The sequence below is a fragment of the Nicrophorus vespilloides genome, unplaced genomic scaffold (assembly GCF_001412225.1).
Source record: "Nicrophorus vespilloides isolate i.1.1-1 unplaced genomic scaffold, Nicve_v1.0, whole genome shotgun sequence".
Classification (NCBI taxonomy): domain Eukaryota; kingdom Metazoa; phylum Arthropoda; class Insecta; order Coleoptera; family Silphidae; genus Nicrophorus; species Nicrophorus vespilloides.
This window is the reverse complement of record NW_017100088.1, coordinates 270677-295304: the sequence shown is the minus strand read 5'-3', so window position 1 is coordinate 295304 and position 24628 is coordinate 270677. Positions and strand designations below refer to the sequence as shown.

Sequence of the window (24628 nt, the reverse complement as noted above, 5' to 3'; positions counted from 1 at the left end):
AATCTAAATAGTTAAATTTCATTGCTTCTAAATATATATCCAATTAGATTGTACGTATTTTTAATGGTAAATTTACACATTTACTAAATTTAAATACATTATTTTTCGGAACAAGATTTGATACAATTTAAAAAAAAAAAAGTGTTTTTTATATGTTATAATATCGTCTATTGTAATTTATATCGTTCATACGAAAAGTTGCGTCTTATGAAGAATATTGTATATTAACTTTTATATGTAGATATTCACTAAATTTCAATATAAACGCTCACAAAAAAGCATTACATTTATTTTTATCATTTCGAATTAAGTTTTCCTATATATTTTTTTTATACGTTATATTACAAATTTTTATTGTCAATATATTATGTAATTGGCAATATTCCACGCGTGATATATTTGAATACATCCGCATTTTATTTATATTTTTTTTATATTAGTTGTTTGTTCTTTTATGCCTCCACTTTATTTCGAGGGAGAATTTAAAGGCGAACCAGTTAGGGTACGATGATCCGTTCATACCGGGATTATTTTTAGAGACGTCGCGACGCCCGAGGAGAGATGCAAACCGACGAAGCACACTAAACGGTCGCTCGCGCGTCGTTTCGCATCTACAGATCCCAGCTACCTTATCAATCGCATTATATAACACGAACATGCACAAACCAGACGTTCGTTCGCTAGCTCGCTCGCTCACAAACCCATCTTTTTTATTCGATTTTCTTGTTTTTCTAGTTCACTTTACCCATGCAAACAATCGAAAACAGAAAACGCAAAAACATCAATAATGCATGTACACAGGAGGCGACTGTGTAAAAGAGAGAGAAATAAATGAAGAGTGGAGGAAAAATGGAGGAAATTACGTGAGCTGGCGCTTATTTTCCTTTTCATCCTAGTCCCTCCTGGCTACCAAACGTATTATTAATGAGTCTAAATTTAGCCAATGCTCTCATAATATAGTTATAATTTTAAACGGGATCGTCACGCGCTCCTCTGAGCCCATCTCTTCGAACTGTCGCTAAAAGGTGGAACTGCATTCAAATGCACGGAAGGAGTGTCCTAAAATTGAAGTGATGCAATCCATTACAGTATGGTATTAAGAATTATTAACGAAATGGATGGAAACGCGTCTTTGATTTAAAGCCTGGAGATCATTTTAATTGGAGCCAATTTGTTCAGAGCGAAGCACACTCACACAAACAAACAAATACTCACACACACATATACATACAAACTCCACTTGAAAGGCACCAATTAAAACGTGTAAATTAATTGCAATCAATTAACCATTTGTGCATCGCCATAATCGAATTACGTGTAAGTAAATTAAAAATTAAACTGGCGCTTGTCTCAGCTTTCGACGCCGACAAGCGCCATCACAGAAAATATATTAGGATTTTGTTTTAAATCACATGGACGATAAAAATAATCTCCTAAGTATATCTTCACTCATCGACAACAGATCTCACGCATACGACAATGTCGGGATAAAGACCGACACGTATTTTCTATAATTAGAACCACAAAATGTAAATTGGCTTCTTCAATTTTTAAGTATAAAAGTTTACAATAAAAGTACGTAATTTAAATGTAAATGAATACTGAATTTAATTTGTCGGAATTGTATTATTAAAAAGTAGTTGACTTTAACTATGATGATTACCTAATTTTTCAGTATAGAAGTTAACAATAAAAAAAAACGTAATTTAAATCTAAAATTAATACTGTATTTAATTTGTCGGAAATTGTCAGAGTTGTACCATTAATTAATATAGCAGTTAACTATAACAATGAAAACTATAATAATATTCTAATTTTGAAAATTGATACAAACTTCATACATGAGAATATGACATATTATAAAAGTTAAACAAATAATCTCCTATGTGTATATTCACTCACCGACATCAGAAATCACGTGTAACAACGCATACGACAATGTCGGGATAAAGACCGACACGTATTTTCTATAAATAAAACCACAAAATGTAAATTTGTATTCTTCAATTTTTAAGTATAAACGTTTACAATAAAAGTACGTAATATAATGTAAATTAATACTGAATTTAATTTGTCGGAAATTGTCGGAATTGTATTATTAATTAATAAAATAGTTTAACAATGTCAACTATGATGATTTTCCAATTTTTTAATTTGATACAAACTTCATACATGAGAATATGACATATTACAAAAGTTAAGCAAATAATCTCCTAAGAATATATTCACTCACCGACAACAGAAATCACGTGTAACAACGCATACGACAATGTCGGGATAAAGACCGACATATATTTTCTATAATTCAAACCACAAAATGTAGATTGTTTTTTTCAAGTTTTAAGTATAAAGTTTGCAATAAAAGAACTAATTTAAATGTAAATTAATACTGTATTTAATTATTCGGAAATTGTCGGAATTGTATCATTAATTAATATAGCAGTTAATTTTAACAATGACAACTATGATGATTTCCTATTTTTTTAATTTGATACAAACTTCATACATGAGAATATGACATATTACAAAAGTTAAGCAAATAATCTCCTAAGAATATATTCACTCACCGACAACAGAAATCACGTGTAACAACGCATACGACAATGTCGGGATAAAGACCGACACGTTTTTGTCTCTAATTAAAAGCACAAAATGTAGATTGGCTTTTTCAATTATTAAGTATAAAAGTTTAGAATAAAATAACTAATTTAAATATCAATTAATACTGTATTTAATTTGTTGGAAATTGTCGGAATTGTATCATTAATTAATAAAGCAGTTAACAATGATTTTCAAATTTTTAAATTTGATACAAACTTCGTATATGAAAATATGACAAATTACAAAAGTTAACCATTTGAATGGGTGACTTGAAAGGATGAATTTAATTTTTAAGAATTAATATAGTAGTTACAATATTTTTTTGTAACGATGTTTTTCAAAGTTGTCGGTGTTTAAATGTTATACGATCATCATGCATACAATAGGTGACTTGACTTGAGAATAATATAAATATTAGCAAAGTTAAGGAATTGAATGGGTGATTTGAAACGATGAATTTAATTTGTCGGAATTAACATAGTAGTTAAAATAAACCTTGACAATGATAACTGAAATGTTTTTAAAGTTGTCGGTGAATATTTAAATTTTATACGAATATCATACGTGAGGATATGACTAAATATGACTAATGTTAAAACAATTGAATGAGTGATTTGAAACAGTAAATTTAGGTTTTTGGAAATTATATTGTAGTGAAATAAAAAAAAAACTAAATACAATGACATAAATATCATAAATCAAAAAAAAAAGTCTTCAAACTGCTTCAAAAGGCTATTGACAATAAGTATTTCTGATCTGAATAATATTATTTTTGTACAATTTTTAGAGGAATATTGTTGAGCCAAACACATATCTGAACTAGTATATAATGATTGAACGTTGAATGTCGGTTATTTCAGATTATAGAAGTATTCGTCTTTTGTCGGCATTACTTGTATGCTTGCATATTTACTTAAAGTTATGCATAATTCAAATTCCAGGTTCGAATAATACTTGATAGTAAGGTAAATTATTCACCGTAGATAATTTTATAAATAAAAACTCGAATTGTCAGCAAGATTTATTATTAAATATTTCTTGAAAAAAAAAATGCAAAACTGTGGTCTATTTAGACAAATAAAGACAAAAATACATGTTTTAATCTGAATGTATTTCCAGATTTGTAGATATTACTGGTTTCCTGTAATAATCTGCTAAAGTTTAAAAACATTTTATTAATGTTCCAGAAATGCAATGTCTTTACATTTTATTATATTACTTAATAAGTACGTATACCAATAACAAAAATGATTAATTTAATTAAAGCTAAATATACAAGCTATAATTTAAGTACACATCTAGATTTGTAACTGTCACCATTTTCGTGAAATGAGCTGTCAAATTTGAACAAATATTGATTATCAAGTGTCTTCATATTTTATAATATTACTCAATAACCACACATTTTAATTAGATAATTCTCTAATTACAGCTAAATATGCAAGCATTAATATGAATATAAAGCCAAGTTACTAGATAGTACGGTTCTTTTTTTATAATAAACTGTCAAAATTGAAAAATATTTTTAAATGTACTAAAAAATAAAGTTTTTATCGACTCATTATAAATATGAATACTCTAATTAAAGCAAAATACATATACTTTAATATGAGAATATTGCTTTGAACAAAAAACATAAAAAGTTTTCATGTTTTACTCTAAAAAAAAATATAACTGACATATTCTCAAAAATACAAAAACTGTGGGAAAAATTCTGAATCACACAAAGAAATGTTGTTCTCATATTCAGGTTGGATGGTTTTAAAAGGGAGCATTATAAAAAAAAGCTAATCTCGGCTTGAACAAGGTCCGATGATTTTAATCTGTGATTACTCCGGACAGACCAAAAAGCATACTCGAAACGCATTACTTCCAAAGGTAATTCAAGCAAAAAAAATGTCTTAACGTACAACAACCGTAACAAATATTATTTCGAACTCGAATTGCGCAACGTCCAAAAAATATTTTGAGCCAACATAAAAAAAATTGCACGCGTGTCGACGTTTACAATATAAATTGCGATTTGTATGAATCTTTTTGCGCAAAACTAAATCCAACATAGAAAATACTCAACTATGAACCTTATTATTTGGCAACGTAAAATTGAAAACAGCAAAATCTTAAAGTTAAATTGCGGAAGAGAATTATCAGTGAGTTTCTTTGTTGTTGATGTTGTTGTTGTATCAGTGTTCGTGGCTGATAATTGACTTTGTTGTCGTTTAATGTCGTGCTTTCTTGGAACCAATTAACGATGGTTAGAAGGATTATTGTTATAATAAATATTACTTAATGGACGTCCCGTGACTAATTTAGTTGATATCACAATCGTTTCATAAGTGCAAAGGCACGCGTTCAACGGTGCATCGTTTCGAATTCAATGTAATCTAATGTCGAGTTTGCATTTTCATTTACTTCGTTTTTTTTTCTATTTCGACTAATATTAGATATTATTACTTATCAATTGCGGGAAATCTATTACAATGACTTTAATTACACTCCTATATGATACAAGTAAACTAGAACTTTTAATACACAATCTGATTAATTTAAATTGGAAACTCATGTTTCAGAATTTAAAATTGATATTTCTTAGCTTAATCAACTTATTACAAATAGATTACTTTATTACAAATAATTTTACAAATTGGGACAAATCAATAGATAAATCAATCAATAAAACAATTTTCGAGGATATCATTTCCATTACACAAGAAATTATTGTTATAAGAAAAATTTAAAATGATTTGTTACAATGTGATGAATGAAAATGATGTAAAACAAGTGTTAAGTCAGCAAAACAATGTCCAATATTATCAACTTATACTAATACATATTATAATTGTCATGGTAACTATAGCAACACTTCGTATAGTCCGGATTCGATCTGTCCGGATCCATTAATAAAAAAAAGTCTCTTGCTAAGCTATTCATTTTTTGTATGTATTTAGTTTTTCGATTAGGTTTCAAACAGTCCGAGATATTGGCGTATTGCCCGGACTATTCGAGGTATTGATGTATATCTATGGAATATACGCGATATTTAAGAATTTACTTGGCAATTAACAAGTTTTGATTAGCTTCAACCTAATCTCATAAAACTCTTTACACCGTTTGTAACATACAAATCATTTCAGGAAATGTCTGTCAGTATTATTAAATCAAGAGACATTGTGTTTAAATCCCGAATCAGAGCGTCGATAATTTATTCATTGATCTGCACGAAGACTTCAAACATTTTACAACCATTTTTAGTACATCCATTTCGTGTGTTCTTCTCCTCTTTCAGCGGAAATTCAAAATATTTACGGGCATTTTTATACCGATACAATTTGTTTTGTTTCAGGATATACAACACATAAATATATATACAGATATTTCTATAGTTCTCTCAAAACAAAAATACGTTTTATTATTTCCCTAAAAATTTGAACCTCGTATCCGAATGATAAATGTAAATAATCTAATTAAAAGTAAATATATACAAAATACTGCCAGATTTGTGTAACTACTAAAAAAAATAATGAAAAAATTAAAATTTTACTATCAAAAACACAATTTGCAACATAAACTCAACTATTCAAATGATTGATAATTTTCTATATACTATCAATTCTACTATGATAGAATCTACTATCAGAAAAATGTGTAAACTAAGGATAATAAAACACAATATTTGTTAATACATTTTTGCAACTACTTACGTATTATAATTGCCATGGTTACCAAATTTGCATAGTAAACGCGATACTTGACAAGTTACTTATGAATTATCAAGTTGTGGATAGCTTCAGTAACAATCTAATCTCATAAAACAATTTACGTAATTTACAACATAAAAAACTTCAAAAATCCTTTCAGGAAATGCTCCAGTCTGCAATATTAAGTCAAAAGGTATTGTGTTTAAATCTCGAATCAGAGCGTCGATAATGTATCAATTGACCTGCACTAAGCTTCCTACATTTTACAACCAATTTCAGTACAACCATTTAGCGTGTTTTTCTCCTTTTCAGCGGAAAATCAAAATATTTACTGGCATTTTTATGATTTGCTACAATTTTATGATACACAACAAAATGAAATATGTGTTCATAAACTTTTGCAACTACTTGTACTAATACGTATTATGGTTGTAATGGTTACAACATTTGTATAGTAAACGCAATACTTGATAAGTTACTTGGAAATGACAACGCTTTATGTTATTTACGACATACAAATCTTCAATAATCTTTTCAAGATCTATCTATATTATTCTCTTATCTATATTATTTACTTACAAGATATTTCAATACCGAATCAGAGCATCAATAATATATTAATTGATCTGCACGAAGACTCCACCATTTTGCAACCATTTTCAGTACAACCATTCCGCGTCTTTTTCTCCTTTTTCAGCGGAAATTCAAAATATTTACGGGCATTTTTATACCGATACAATTTGTTTTGTTTCATTATATATAACTCATATAATATATATACAAATATTTCTATAATTCTCTCAAAACAAAAATACGTTTTATTGCTTCCCTAAAAATTTGTACTTCGTATACCAATGATAAATAAAATTAATCTAATTAAAAGTAAATATATAGAAAATACCGCCAGATTTGTGTAACTACTAAAAAAATAATGAAAAAATTAACATTTTACTCTGAAAAAACACAATTTGCAACATAAACTAAGGAATTATTTGAATGGTTGATAATTTTCTATATACTTATTATTATTGATATAAGAAAAAAATATAATAATTTGCTAAATTGTAGCAAATTATTTTTATTTTTTTTTTTGATGACACGACCGAATTTTGTAATTGAAATCTACTATCACAAAAATGTGTAAACTAAGGATAATAAAACACGATATTTGTTAATAAATTTTTGCAACTACTTACGTATAATTGCATGGTTACCAAATTTGCATAGTAAACGCGATACTTGACAAGTTACTTAGGAATTATCAATTTGTGGATAGCTTCAGTAACAATCTAATCTTATAAAACAATTTACGTAATTTACAACATACAAAACTTCAATAATACTTTCAGGAAATACTCCAGACATTGTGTTTAAATCCCGAATTAGAGCGTCGATAATCATTGATCTGCACTAAAACTTCTACATTTTACAACCATTTTCAGTACAAACAATTTCGCGTGTTTTTCTCCTTTTTCAGCGGAAATTCAAAATATTTACTGGCATTTTTATGCCAATACTCTTTGATTTGCTACAACTTGATGATACGACTTAATTTAGAAATTGAAAACTATAACAAATATTATGAAAATTATGTAAATCAAACGTGTGTATTATTATTGTCATGGTTACTAAATTTGTATAGTAAACGCAATACTTGATAAGTTACTTGGGAATGAAAACGCCTTATCTCATTTAAGACAAACAAATCTTCAATAATCTTTTCAGGAATTGCTCTAACTTAAAAGACATTTTAATCCCGATTCAGAGCGTCGATAATTTATTCATTGATCTGCACGAAGACTCGTACATTTTACAACCATTTTCAGTACAACTATTCCGTGTATTTTTCTACTTTTCAACGGAAATTCAAATTCTTTACGGGCATTTTTATACCCGATACACTTCGTATTATTTCAGGATATACAACACATAAATATATACAGATATTTCTACAGTTCTCAAAAAACAAAAACACATTTTATTGTTTCCTTAAAAATTTCAACCTCATTTCCCAATGATAAATATAAATAATCTAATTAAAAGTAAATATATATAAAATACTGCCAGATTTGTGTAACTACTAAAAAAATAATGAAAAACTAAACATTTTACTCTCAAAAAACACAATTTGCAACATAAACTCAGAAATTATTTGAATGATTGATAATTTTCTATATACTTATTATTATTATTGATATAAGAAAAAAATAATAATAATTTGCTAAATTGTCGCAAATTATATTTTTTTTTTTTTTGATGGCACGATCGAATTTTGTAATTGAAATCTACTATCAGAAAAAGTGTAAACTAAGGATAATAAAACACAATATTTGTTAATAAATTTTTGCAACTACTTACGTATTATAATTGTCATGATTACCAAATTTGCATAGTAAACGTGATACTTGGCAAGTTACTTAGCAATTATCAATTTGTGGATAGCTTCAGTAACAATCTAATCTCATAAAACAATTTACGTAATTTACAACATACAAAACTTCAATAATCCTTACAGGAAATACTCCAGTCAGTATTATTATGTCAAGAGACATTGTGTTTAAATCCCGAATCAGAGCTTCGATAATCTATTCATTGATCTGCACTAAAACTTCTACATTTTACAACCATTTTCAGTACAACCATTTCGCGTGTTTTTCTCATTTTTCAGCGGAAATTCAAAACATTTACTGGCATTTTTATGCCAATAAACTTTAATTTGCTACAACTTGATGATACGACCTAATTTAGTAATTGAAAAATATAACAAAAATTATGAAAATTATGTAAACCAAACGTAAACTAAGCACAACAAAATACAACTACTTGTATTAATATGTATTATGATTATCATGGTTACTAAATTTGTATAGTAAACGCAATACTTGACAAGTTACTTGCGAATGAAAACTCTTTATCTCATTTAAGTCATACAAATCTTCAATAATCTTTTCAGGAAATGCTCTAATCTATATTATTAACTTAAAAGACATTGCAATCCCGAATCAGAGCGTCGATAATTTATTCATTGATCTGCACGAAGACTCGTACATTTTACAACCATTTTCAGTACAACTATTCCATGTATTTTTCTCCTTTTACAACGGAAATTCAAAATCTTTACGGGCATTTTTATACCCGATACAATTCGTATTATTTCAGGATATACAACACATAAATATACAGATATTCCTTCAGTTCTCCTCAAACAAAAGAAAACAAAAACACGTTTTATAGTTTTCTTGAAACTGAGCAGAATAGTAAAAGCGAAATAAAAACTGGACCGTCAAAAATTGAAATAACAACAACAACAAAAAATTATATAGTTGCATGCGAATTAATCACTTCGCTTTTATTACTTACATGTTTCCACGCTGATCCATAGCTTTTGTTTTAATGCGAAACCTATACGAATATATTTGAACTTGACACAAATGATTTTTTTTTTATGATTCTATTTTTTTAATGTTCGTTACGCAACAACTAGTTTATGACTTTATGAAAGGGTGAATCGATGTGCGAGAGTTTTCGATGGACATGCCGTGTATATTATTATTATTGTTATTATTATACGTGGGTGTTGATTGTATTAAATTTTTTAACATTATCTCGGTGACTCCGGTCGTCAGATACACTGGCTCTCGTAAATATTTGATAAACACTCGTGGATTATAATTGTAATCTGTATGGTTAAATGCGACTATATAAATATTAGATAACGTCGGAGAACGGCGTGTATATCTCTGTTGAGTGTATGCTGTTTAAGTGTGTTTGCACCGCATTTGCGACAAATTAACTCCGCAGATGCAGCCCTTCGTCCCACCTCCTCCTCCACCACCCCTCTGCACCGTTAAAAGCAATAATGATCATGGCTTTATGCTCGTCGACCATAAAAACTAGGCATTTTCATGCGCAGCTCGGATTTAATGATTTGCAAATATGTACCAGCCAGTTCAAAGACTTTAGGTAGATACGCAACTGTTTGTTCTTTTTTTTAACTAAGCTGTTTGCTATTGCTGAAATATGTAAGAAATCTACATGAGATAACTTAAGTTTTCAATTGTGCTTTGCAAGAAAATGAATACTTTTCAATACTAACCGATAGATAAAAATTGATTGCCATGTAAAAACCACATGAGAAATCCAAAGTACTTTTCGCTTTTCTATAATGGCACAATAAAAATTGATAATCCATAAACCTCAAAATTTCTATTTTATATATATATTTTACCAATGCAATATTTTACCAGATTTTTTTATCTAAATTATATAAAATTGTAGCAACTCTCCAACATTACTACTTCGTGAATTAATTGAAAAGAAATAATAATATAATTTATTTAAGAAATAAATTTATAAGTCGATAATTTTTATATTCTATTTTTTTTTTAATTTTGAATATCTTGATAAAAATTGATTTAATAATAAAAGGTTCGAATGTAATAAAATCTCTAATAAAATATAAATGAGATAGCTTAAGTTTTCAATTGTGCTTTGCAAGAAAATGTATATTTTTCAGTGTCGTTTTCTATTGAAAAGTATACATAAAAATTGATTACTATGTAAAAGAGTCTATATAGCAAGCCCCCTATATAGCAATGTAAATTGAAATCCCGACGTTCGAAATCCCAACTGTATTGAAATCCCGACTATATCAAAATGTCGACAACCATAATCCCGACTGTATCAGAATCTCGACAACCATAATTCCGACAAACATAATCCCGACTATATCATAATCCCAACTGTATCAAAAATCCGACTATATGGTTGTCGGGATTTTAATATAGTCGGGGTTTTGATATAGTCGGGATTATGGTTGTCGGGATTTCGATACAGTCGGAATTTTCAACTTCGGGATTTCGATACAGTCGGCATTTCAAACGTCGGGATTTCGAACGTCGAAAATTTTATTGGCGGTATTTAAATTGTCGAGCTTGCGATTGTCACCGAAAATATAAACACTTGAGAAAGCTAAATTACTCTTTGTTTTTCAATAATGACGCAATATAAATTGATATTAATCCAAAAATATAAAGCATATTAATTCATAATTCAATATTTTATATCAGAAATATTTTCTAAATTATCTAAAATTATAGCAATTCTCCATATGTAATAACTTTTCATGAATTATTTGAAATTAATTTAGATTATTTAAAATTTTTAATACCTTAATAAAAATGAATTTAATAATAAAATATTCAAATGTAATGAAATCTGTAATGAAATCTGTAATAAAATATATGATATTTTTTATCTCGACAATAATTAATTGTAATTAAATCAAAGCATAAACTCATTTCTAATGTTTGAATCAGATTTATTTAAATTCAAACATTCAAACATTCAAAAATTCAAGAATCAAAGATTCTTCAGATATTAAGTATAAATATATAAAGAAATTTATCTCATTTTGTAATTCAATTCTAGAGTTTAAAATTTTATATATGAAATTGTTTTTAGCTGTTTCTATTACAAAATTCAAACATTCAAAATTCATCTTACGATATATTTTTTAGATGTAAAAAGAAGTTTACATTCGATATTTTACTGAAAAAATGATTTTCTAGTCTCAATCTCAAAATTTTATATTGCATTTCCATTAAGAAAACTTTCTTGATTTCACCATTAAATATAAACTTTTATTTGGTTTTAAATCTTTGTTTTATATAGACTTAAGTATATATTATCAATATTAATATAGTAATATTGACTTAAATATAATTGTTTCTTCAAAGTTTAATTTAATTTTATGTAAAGCTTTTCACTTTTTTTCATTTTGAGATTAGAAATTATGTATATATATATATAATAGACGATGAAAACGTGTTCGCAATTATCAACAATTTTTTTTTAATATATTCAAGGGTATGAAAGAAACGTGACACTATACAAATAGACAAATGAAATGTTTTCGTCTGGTGGAAAATGTGGCGCACCGCCAAATAACTTCCCCAAAATTACGTGCGCGGAATTTTTACGTACTAAGTTGATGGATATGTAGCAACGAGACACAAACACACACAAAAAATGGCATGCAAATTAGTATGTTGGGTTTCGGACTGCAAGTAATTCCGGTTATGTGACAAAGGCGCAAAAAGAAATACCAGGACCGTAATAAATATTTAAATTAGAAAATTTCCAGGAAAAAAACAAAAAAAAACGAAACTTCCCTTACAAAACATCCATTTAGGTAATACTTGTAGTGTCCATAATGTTTAATTAATTATTTTTTGTCAATTAATAATATTTAATTAATATTATAAAGAGATTTAAAGAAATTCGTTTCATTACATAATACTAATCGATGTTTAAAGAAAAGTATTAATTATTTAAATTCCTTTGCAAATTGTCCATTTACATCAGTGATTCTCATAGTGGACGCTGTAGTGCATTTTCATTACATTGCCACATTTACATTTAATACATATATCTTTCTGTTTAATTGCTATTAAAATTTTAAAAAAATATAATTTCCCAGGGGCGCTGAGTAATATTTTTTCTGGAAAGGGGCTGTAAGACAATTAAGTTTGGGAACCACTGATTTACATAATACTTGTTGCAAACAGAATATGTAATTAATTATTTTTTTGTCAATTAATAATATTTAATTAATATTACAAAAAAGATGTAAAGAAATTTGTTTCATTACATAATACGATGATTAAAGAAAAGTACTAAATATTTAAATTTAAAACTTTCCACAACAAGAAAAAAAACGCTCATTACGATGAAAATTTCATTGCAAAACGTCCATTTACATAATACTTGTTGTACCCACAATATGTAATTAATTATTTTGCTAATTCGTTCCCTATAATATTAAATTAAGATTACAAAAATTTTGTTTTATTATATAACTCTAATCGATAGATAAAAGAACTTTTTATAGGTAAACATTCAGCATAATTAATTAACTTTGTATTTTATTAGAGAATTAAGACAATTTCTAATCTTAGAATCATCGAATTAAGACTTTTGGTCGATTAAGTATAAATATATAAAGAAATTTGTCTCATATTGTAATCAAGAAAATATATATAACAAAATATTGTTTCGTTGTATAATTATAATCTGGTGTTAAAAATAAATCCATTTTATTTGTAAAATTGCCAATCAATCTGAAAGTTAATGTTCCAAAAATGTATTTAAAAATAATGTTTCCTTATATAATTCTAATTTGTGATTAAAAATCCTTTTCATATGTAAAATTGTCGATGAATAATTTTCTAAATTGTCTTGTGAATTCGCTTCAGCGTATTTCGATAACTTTCCAAAATGAAATTTGTTTCACTAGTTATTATTTACTATTACAACAATTGAAAAGCTGTGTTAAATATTCCAAAAATGTATAAAGAAATTTGTGTAATTCTAACAGAAAATATTATTAATTGATCTTCGTATTACAAATTAGTGTAATTAATACAAATTATATTGGTTTAAAAAAAAAGACATAATTGTCTTGAGAAAATGTTGTCACTTTACAAATTAGCGATTTATTAAATAATTATAGAAAAAAAACTAATTAATTACATTGAAATAAATGATGAATTTTAATATTATTTAGTTACGTAACTGATAAATTAAATTAAACTAAATTGGTGGAAGGATTTTGAGAGGATGGATTAAAAGTTGCAGTGTTGCATGGGAGATGAATTAGTGTGGTGATCATTGGAACGAGGTCAGAGATTAAATACTGCTGATGTTGATATATGCAAGGGGTGTTTCGACTTGAAACAAGTGCACGCACATACACGTACTCTAATAAATTGCATTCGATGATACCATTGTGTGTAACAAAATCGAGCTGGATTCCCGCAAAATCCATTAGCAAATTTATTTGCAGCGCACGCGAAACCGGTCGGATTTTTCTTTTTGAGGTGAACACCGAAAAACCGAAACTATTATCCAATATCCGAACCATTCTCGGATTACTTTTAATGATTGGTTTCAAAAATTTTATACAATTTATCGTAAAAATACACATTTTTAATAGGTTTTTATTGAGTGAATTAATAAAAAGTTTAAAAAGCTGGAATTATCTTCTTCTGTTATTGGTCAAACCGTTGTATATAATCGAAGTAAGGAATATTTCCGTATATTTTTGTCCATCCCCTTTTAGGTGAAATATGTAAAACATGGAATTCGGTGTCATCATCTAAAAAGGTTTTGTAAAACATCTTACATTTGCATATTTTAAATCTTCATCTAATGAATTTTCAACCAAAAGACAGGATTTTTTACACTTTTTATTGTTTTTTATAGTCTTTTTTTCATCATTCATTCTACCGAAAATGGATTAATTTTTATTGAAAAATATAATTATAATAATACTCAGGGATCACGAACACAAAATCACTATCGTTCGACTACAAACTGGCGAAAATGCAAATTGGAATTATACCAATATTTTCTTCAAATTTTCAGTTGAAAGAAAAAATAGTGTAAATACATGTTTCTTAATAAATCAGAAATTACTTGAAAAAATCCAAATATTTCACTAATTACGAAAAATTTATATAAACATTGCTAAATGTAAATTAACCATAAGCAATTAAATAATTCATCATAATATCAAAAATTGTACTTAAGAAATAATAATTACTGAATGTACAATATAATTAATGAATACATAAAACTTTCATTAAATATTCTTAAGAAAAATCAAGTTTTTTTTTAACCTTATATAATTACTTAGAATTGAATTTTTTATTTTGTTACAATCGTCAATTTTTATGTATTTTTCTCCATTAAAACATGAAATTAATTAATTGTATTGAATAATTATTATATATATGTTAAAAAACTTGTATATTATTAAAAACAATATTTACAAAATATTCAATACAATGAAAAACGTTGTAAGTGTAAATAAAAGTTTCAGAAATACAAATATAATAATGGTAAAAAAATATATTTAATAAAACTTTAATTATAATAAACTTTTTATTTTATGGGAGCAGTCAATTTAAAAAAAGTAAATATATAAATATTTTCTCTAAATATTAAAAAAAAGAACAATGTAAATAATTAAATTTATTGTTAATAAACCAAAAATTAATAAAAAAATTCAAATATTTCGCTAATTAAAAAATGTAAGAATTACGTTATTATTTTTTGTGAATTGAAAGGAAAAAGTTTGAATGTTATGACTAGAAGTAAAATACAGCAATCCGGTTAGACAATTTCGTAACTAATTAAATTTGCAAAATAAAATCTAAAAAAATAGTACAAACAATTATTTTTTATATACTTAAATGATCGCTTCTTTCTTTGCCCTTATAAGATCAACTTTAATCTTGTATACACAAAAATATCATTAAATATTCATAAGCAACAGCAAGTTTTTCAACTTTACTGGAAATATTAGAATTTGAAAATTTTATTTTTCGCAAAGACATCGTCAATTTATTGTATATATTTAATTATAAAATTTATTAACTTAATTGAATAATCATAACATATTTGAAGCAACCTTAAATAAGTAAATGTTATTAATCACAACAATTATAATATACAGGTATCTCCCGACTTACGAACTCCCGGACTTACGAACAAAATTCTAAAAGCTCTAACTTGTTACAAGGAAATATATAGTGATAAAAAACTTAAGTGTCCAAATAAAAATTGATAATTTCTTTAATAAAATCTAATATTTTTGGAAGATTTGTTTATTTTGAAAAGTATTTGTAAGTAAGTATTTTGTTTATTTTGATCCAGTTTTCAAATTTATGCTGTTAGTAATACGGAATTTAACATATATAAAAGTAAAACCATAATAAAGTGTGGTAAGATAAATTTATATTGAAATTTTTGAAATTCCCGCGACTTACGAACAACCATTTGGAATAGTACTTATTCGTAATTTTATAAAATGAAAACATTAGAATATAAAATAAATAATCAAAAAAAATATATTAAATAAAACCTTAATTATAACAAACATTAATTTAACTTATTCGAGCATAATCAAATATTTCTGCTTTTACGATGAAAAATATATTATATTTTTTCTTTTTATTATTATTAATATTTTTTTTCTTTAATTCATATTAACAAAATGAATATTTATGAGGAGGGTTTACTACGTTTTTTTCCTCTCTGCATACTCTCATCGACCGAAATTGCCGTTGTGTATTTTTCGTGGTTTTTATACATGAATTTCCTTCGGTTACAAATTAAAATGTAGAATGAATACGTAATCACTTTTTTTTATATCAGATTGCTTCTTCAGAGAACGTAATTAACTTTACAATTTAAATTTCACGTAAAAAAAAAGACAATATAACAATATTTTTTAATTAAAGATGTCCATATTATGAATTCCAATAAGAGAGATTTGTTGGTATTTTCAGTATAGAAATATTTCTTATTTTAATAATTGATATTTTTTTAATATAAATTAAAATTTTTCAGATTATTTACAGTACAATAAACGGTTCAAAACAATTTTATTAAAGAATATTTCTTAATTAATTAATAAAATTATAATTAAGTTATTTTTCATGAGTTAAAGTTACAATTTCACCTAAAATTAATTAAATATGTACATGTAATGAAATAATAAATTCAAATTTGTTCATTTTTTATTATTAATTAGTCTAATTGAAAAACTTGTTCAATACTTCTTGACATGAAATTATTTCTGCAATTAAAATAGTTTATAATTTAAATTTCATGAAAAAATCTATATTATTAATTAAAGATGTTCATATGTTTGTTATTATCGTATATTTCTTATTCCATTAATTGATGATGTAAGTACTAAAAACGATGTTGCGTAATGTTTCAAATTTAATGAGAACTGCGTTTAAATATTTGTCAAATGTAATATTCTGTATACGATCACTTTTGCTTTATATTCTGAGCATACTGTTATTGATCTGATGAAGGTGCCTGATAGGGTTTCTCATGAATATTTGATGGACAAAGCAGACTTATTGCATGGATCTACCATTTTCATGCCATATTTATGCGAAATGCTTGAACTTTGTAGATAATTCATCATCTACGATGTTGGATGGACGAAGGAATGGCATAAAATGTTACAGATCGACTCGAGAAATGTCCAACTTGAAGTGCAGATGTTACACGGTTTTCATAAAATCGTTGATTGATAGACAACATTTATATTTTTGTAATGCAATTTATCTTATTCAACCGTTATTACAATACCTCACATAGTACGGCTTCGGTTTGAAAATTTCAAAACCATTACATTATATATAAACAATCTTTTTTCTTTTCTTTGTTGAGTCAAGTCTCTTTTGTGTGCTGATTATTTTTATGGGGTTTTAAAGTCCTTTATAAGTCCGGTTTTATATATTTCTACTCCAATTTATCACATTTACAGCAATACCTCGCAGAGTACGGCTTCAATCAGTCCGGATTTACTATAGCCTACAAATTTCAAAACATTTATATTTTTATAAATAAAAAATGAATTTTATCTTTATACAGTCAAGTCTCTTTTTGTGCATTTTTAAAGTCTTTGATTTGTCCGGTTTCATACAGTGCGGGACATTCGCGAAACGGACTGTGCGAGGTATTTCTGTAATGAGTTTTTTCGTGTCTAAAGTAAACATCGAAATGGAAATAATTTTGTCGCAATTTCTTAAATTATAACTAAAACAAATGTTAACAAAGTCCCATCAAATTGCAACGGCTTCAATCAATCCGGATTCACTATAGTCCGGAAATTTCAAAACAATTATATTTTTATACATAAACAATCGATTTCATCTTTATAAGTCAAGCTTCTTTTTGTGCAGTTTTAAAGTCTTTGATTTGTCCGGTTTCATACAGTGCGGGACATTCGCGGAACGGACTGTGCGAGGTATTTCTGTAATGAATTTTTGGTGTTTAAATTAAATATCGAAACGGAAATAATTTTGACGCAATTTCCTAAATCATAATTAAAACAAATGTTATCTAAGTCCAGTCAAATTGCAAAGCCAACTTCAGAACTTTTGAAAAGACTTTAGAGATTTGTTTTAATAAATTATTGATGTGTTAATCCAAACGTATTTCCACCAATCCAATTAATCTCATTTCTCCGCTCTTTATGAGTATTTTTTTTTCTTTTCTTGATTACGTTTAAGTTTGAGACGTTGTCATTTCCTATTGCAAAACGAAATATTTGAGTGCAATTTCCTAAATCGTAATTAAAGCAACTGTTATCCAAGCCCAATCAAATTGCAAAGCCAACTCCAGAACATTCAAAAACTTCAGAGAAAGACTTAAAGTGCTTTAAATAATCCTCTTGAATTTGTTTCCTTTGCTTTTTCGTACATTCAATTTGCTTCCCTCGGGCCTCACCGAAAGTTTTGAATAGGCCCCATTTACCCTCATTTCGTCCCATTTTTTACTCTCATTCTTCCTTCCACCCCTTTCGGAAGTCGGAAGTACGCATCCAGTCGGGGCAAAAAAAAAGAAAAGTTCATAATTTTTATATTCGATTCCTGAAACTCTTCAGCGAAAAAAAAGTTGGACAATCTTCGAAAATGCAATTGAAATTAGCTGAAAATTCTATTGAAATTAAATGAAAATTAAATTTAAATTAACATTTTCAGTAGTCTGAATCTGATACAATTTTACTGCTTCGAAATTTACTGCTTTGATGGATTAATAAAGGTATTTTTAATTCAATTAATCTCATTTATCCGCTGTTTTTTAATGGCAAATTTTGTATTTTCTTGATTAAGTTTAAGTTGAAGATGTTGTCATTTCCTGTTGCAAAATGAAATATTCTTTTTCCACCACTTTCGGAAGCCGGAAGTACGCATCGGGTCGAGAGGAAAAAAAGTTCAAAATTTTCCTGAAACTTTTCAGGGGGAAAAAAGTTGGACAACATAAAAAATGCAATTGAAATTAAATGAAAATTATATTTTAATTATATGAAAATCAAATACAAAATAACATTTTCAGTAGTCGGAATCTTATACGATTTTACAGCATTTCGAAATTTTTTGATAGATTAACAATTAATCTCATTTATCCGCTGTTTTTATAATGAGAAATTTTGTAATTTCTTGTTTATGTTTAAGTTCATATTTGATTCCTGAAATTTTTCAGGGAAAAAAAAGGACAACATCGAAAATGCAATTGAAATTAAATGAAAATTATATTGAAATCAGATGAAAATCAAATTGAAATTAACATTTTCAGCAGTCGGAATCAGATCCGATTTTACTGCATTTAGAGAGCGTTTAAATCACTGCCACCTGATGCAATCGATGCGCGCATCTGTAAGCGAACGTTTCCGTTTCCGGCAAACATTAATTTTTTGAACAGGTGGCGGCAATCCATCAATGAGATGAATTTTATCAATTCGAGTACGCCACTGGCTCCGGGAATTACAAATAGTTGCATCTGTCGCAGATGATGATGATGATGATCGGGGCCCATCCCACATACTTAATGCACACATTCGAACTGATTAGATTAGGATTAGGTAAACATGGGGAAATCACTGCTATACCAATGGTGCACGAGAGAGCTTCGTGGATGTTATTGTTATTAGCATAATATGATCGAAATGGGAACTGGTATACGAAGCTAACTACAAACTAATTATATAACGCTTAATACGCACGGAGTTTTTTCGAGTGTCAAGCATGAAGTTTTCGTTATTTATTTTCGCTGCCAGAAGGTTCCGACACCTGGACATAACCTCAAAACGACGGACGTCGTCGTAACGCGCACATTTTTTCCGACTTGCTGTGTTTACGCATCTGTTTTCCTTCCAATCGTATCCTTCTCAAAATATATAAAAAAAACAGGACACTCGATGCACGTGGGTCAAAGTCCGGTGGTATTTAATAATACCAGCGACGAAGATGGTTGTTCGGTTTCCGAAATCGGAAAATTTCCAATGGTACACCTTGATGGGTCGGTCATTGGCGGGGGCCGAAATAACAGACGAAGATACGTTGAAAAAAAAACGACGTAGTCATGCCCATTCATCGAATTCCTGCTTTCGCTCATAGTACTATTATCGAAGACGGCGCATGTCACGATTCCGATCCTTCAACATTGTTTTGTTTTGCTTTCTGGACGTTATTTGGGTTAGCAGATAATTGTTTTGAATTATTTATTTGCCGAAGAAATCCTTGTCGAAACGTTCCGTGTTATAAAATATTAATGAAATTGTAGGTGCACCTTTTTATTACCACGGAAGAGAACTTTGGCGACATCTAGACGACAGTAGACGAGCTATGTTACGTACCCTGCAGGAGACTTTAACGCCTCGGATTCGAAACTAAATCAGTGGCGTCCTCAACCAAATTTATCGATTAATCCATTAATAACTACATTACTTAAGCATTTTTCATCCAAATCATCTATAAATCATAAAATCCTTAAGTCGTCCTTTAGAGTTATATACAGTTCATAAAGCTATACACCATATAAGACAAAAACAGGTGTACCAATTTAATTAAGAGTTTTTCATGCAAATCATATATTAATCTTAAAATCCTTAAGTCATACAGTTCATAAAGCTATAGCTATACTCTGAAGCATATGAGACAAAAAATAACAGGTGTACCAACTACAAAATACATGAAACAATTGCATCAGATAGTTGAATTTTGCAGTAACAATTATCAAAGTGATTGGTACACCTGACAAATAAATGAAACATCTTTATTTTTCTTAATCCTCACTTCAATATTCGTTAAAATAATAACCTTATTAAAAGACAAAATTCAGGTGTACCAATTTACTTAAGAGTTTTTCATGCAAATCATATATTAATCATAAAATCCTTAAGTCATACAGTTCATAAAGCTACAGTTATACTCTGCACCATGTGAGACAAAAAAACAGGTGTACCAACTAAAAAATACATGAAACAATTGCATCAGTTAGTTGAATTTTGCAGTCACAATTGTCAACAGTAATTGGTACACCTGACAAATAAATGGAACTTGTTTTTTTATAAAGATTCAAGTACTTCAGTATTCACTAAACCAAAATACAAGTCTACCAATCAAAAAAATTACATGTTTCAGTTTCAATTTCGCAGTCATAGATTTAAAACTGTACACCTGACAAAAAATTAAAGTCACGAATAATGTGGACACATCTCACATGAATATTCACGAAGATAATACACCTTAATTGTCTCAACTAAAAATAGAACTGAAACGAAAACGTGAAACAAGACTTCTCGACCGATGTAAATGAATTACGGGATGGAGGAATGATCCATTGCGTAGTGACGTACTTCTAGGATCGATGGTCGTTACGCAAACAGCAATTACTTCTACCACAGACATTCCATCTAATCACGTGTTAAAATCTAAAAAAAATAGACACAAGGATACAGCATATTCGACGTCTAACAAAGGCACATAGTTTGAATAAAGAGCTCGGAATTCTAATCACACCGAAATTGATATCTCGCCGGTATTTCCAATCAAGCGTGGAACTCCAATTCAGGTCGGTATATGCGTCAAACAAAAGCTGTTCCCTCTATCTTTCTCACTGTCTATACACAAAAGACCGTATTTCGCGAGACATTTCATCTGATCAATAGTTTTAATTAAAAAATTTAAACAACGCGCGTTTAATTAGAAATTAATGGAGCTTTCTCAGAAACTGATTGAAATTATACTTGATGCTTTCCCTATTTTTAAATTAAAGTGGATGCGCCGGGCCGAGAAAGCAGGATTAAAGCAGAATTAACATTAATAATTCGCGATTTTCTGAAATATTCACCAACCCGTATAAATCCAACGATGTAATCCCTTATAATTCGCTAGGATTGTCATATTTTAAGCAAAATTAATCTCATTATAATCAAGATTTCTTATGCTTGCATTTACTAATGTACAAGTTGAAATATATTAAAATTCAATATTACGTAAACATTAATAATTTATTTTAAAGATTAAACACTCACAGTAAGTAAATACTTATTGATTAAAACACGGTTTACATTAATATTGAACATCTCTCGCAGACGGAAAACTTTTCTTCCAATACTAATAAAACTTTATTTCATGAATTCAAACATTTACATCGGAAAGTTTCGTCCTAGCTATCGAATCTCGCGGAATAATAAAATGTACGTTTATTTATTTTTCTTGAAGCAGTCTGTAAACTTTCATGAATTCAAGGTAAGAGAACATATTTCTTCGCTCTATAGCAATGTTAATTATAACATAACGAATTACATGAAATACACGAATCTTAGTTAATCTTAACATGTAGAAGATAATCAATAAATACACGAAAGGTAATGACTTAATATTCAGTGTCGGACAAACTGGTTTACACTGAAAAACGTTATTCGCTCCACAGGTAATTGCATGTCATTACTAAGCTAATAACTTAATTTTATCATGTTCGGGGAATTTACGCAATTAACATACCTGCATAATATTTGATCAAACGAAAATTACTGAGCGAGAGAAGTGAATTCGTTGGAAACGTGATTATTGAAAACACGAATTGCGAAATGTTGAGTATACGTGTTACGATTCGCACGTTGCCTTCCGAGTATTGAAAAAAAAAACAAATAAACAATGAAAATGAATCAGTAAGAAATTTTATAACTTATCGAATGAGTAAATGATATGAGCAATCAAAAAGTCAGGAATTTTTTTAATCTATAGTATTGAACAATTCAACTGATCAATGTTTTTATTCATAAAATATATATTTTTTTTAATAATATATAAACATTTTAAACTAAATAAATTTTATGTTATATTAAATTAACGAAAGTAAAGTTTACTTTCAAATTTAAGTTTTATATTGTAATTTTGTTTTTATAAAGAGAAAAGAAAGTTTCGTTATAATTTTGTATAATAAATTGTAGGAATGAAACGCTTTCCCTTTTCCAAAGAAGCGGCGGCGATTTTACTAGACGCCAACAGAGAGCACCACGCGTTACGTAACCGATCAATTTTTTTTGCGATTAGGAAAAAAGCGTTTTTTGAACAAAAAAAAAACTGAAATACGTTGGGTTGATAACGATTATTTTGTTTTTCTTTTTAAATAAATAAAACTAATTTATGTAAAAAATATTAGATGTAATTTTTTTTTTTTAATATAAATTCAACTGTCTATGTTTAAGTTATTACAATTTATAAACATTAAAAGTTATTTAACCAATAAATCTAAGAAGGTATAATAACAATACTGTTTATTTTCTACGTAAATAATTGACGTTGATTAAATTTCACAGTAAAAATATGAATACAGAACTTACTTAATTTTAATTTTTTTATGTTCAAATAATTCATTTTATTATAATTTTGAAGAAGTTTACTAATAGTTTCTTTTATTTTATTTGTTTTAATTACTAAGGTGATTACTAAGTGCATATATAAGCGAAGTCTCATGTGTAAAGGATATGGCGGATATATTCGCCGCTCCTTCGAAAAGGCTTTAATGTAATGTGAAACCTAACTTTAATATAGATTTATGATTTATATTGACGTTCTGCTATTACGTCAATATAAAGACAACAAAGTTTTGTAGTTGTAATGCAAATAATATTAAGTACCAATTGTCCAATTTGAAATGAATATTTAAACAAATCTATATTAATTAAAAAAAATTAATATATTTAATAAGATTATTACTAAATTTTCAATCTCTCTGAATTAATTCTCTCTACGCGTTAATATTTCCTTTAATTGACATTTAAATCAATGTTAAGGTTAGTTTACGCAACAATTTATTTCTCCATATTTAATACATTATGTATTATTTTTTAATTAATATTCTTAATGAAGTCTATATTACATCCATATTTTAAATCATTTTATTCATATCAATCTATAATCAATAAATTATTATATTTTTTTATATATAAATCGTTGAAGTTAAATAATGACGATTTCTTGAATAATTGATTTTTATCATAATTCTATCAACATTCATATATTTTTTTTTTAATTTAATTAATTCACACTAACATTACATCATTTCTTTAAATATTTTTTTTATTAATTAATCTTTACTTTTATAATGAAGTTATTAAATATCACTGATGTCATCACTAAATACTATATTTTGTTAATAAATTACCCAATAATTCATCTTTCAAAATCGTTGAAAATAGAACTAAAGTTAACTTAACTTCATCAATTCATTTTGTTAAAAATTCGAACTTTCATTTACACTTTATTGAATCTTTTCATTAAGACCAAACTTGATTAATGAATAATTCCAAACTTGTACTGATGGCATCTCTACACATAAAACACCCATCCGAGTATAAATTGAGCTTAAAAACACGATGTAATTTATATAATAGATAAGCGATCGCGCATTTTCACCGAACGCCGTTGCATAACGCGCATTGCGAAATC

General features: G+C 27.6%; 1 protein-coding gene across 8 annotated transcripts in view; it reads right to left on the bottom strand.

Moving 5' to 3' along the window:
* LOC108567417 (dual 3',5'-cyclic-AMP and -GMP phosphodiesterase 11) overlaps nt 1-24628 on the bottom strand; it is a 182912-nt gene that overhangs the window by 109002 nt on the left and 49282 nt on the right. Inside the window, exon 1 of one of the 8 annotated variants that reach the window (XM_017927863.1) lies at nt 19894-20066. The exons of the other annotated variants lie outside the window; for them this stretch is intronic. The gene's annotated coding sequence lies outside the window, so the exon portion shown is untranslated. Of the gene's footprint in view, nt 1-19893; nt 20067-24628 lie in introns of those variants that run through there. 8 annotated transcript variants of the gene reach the window in all.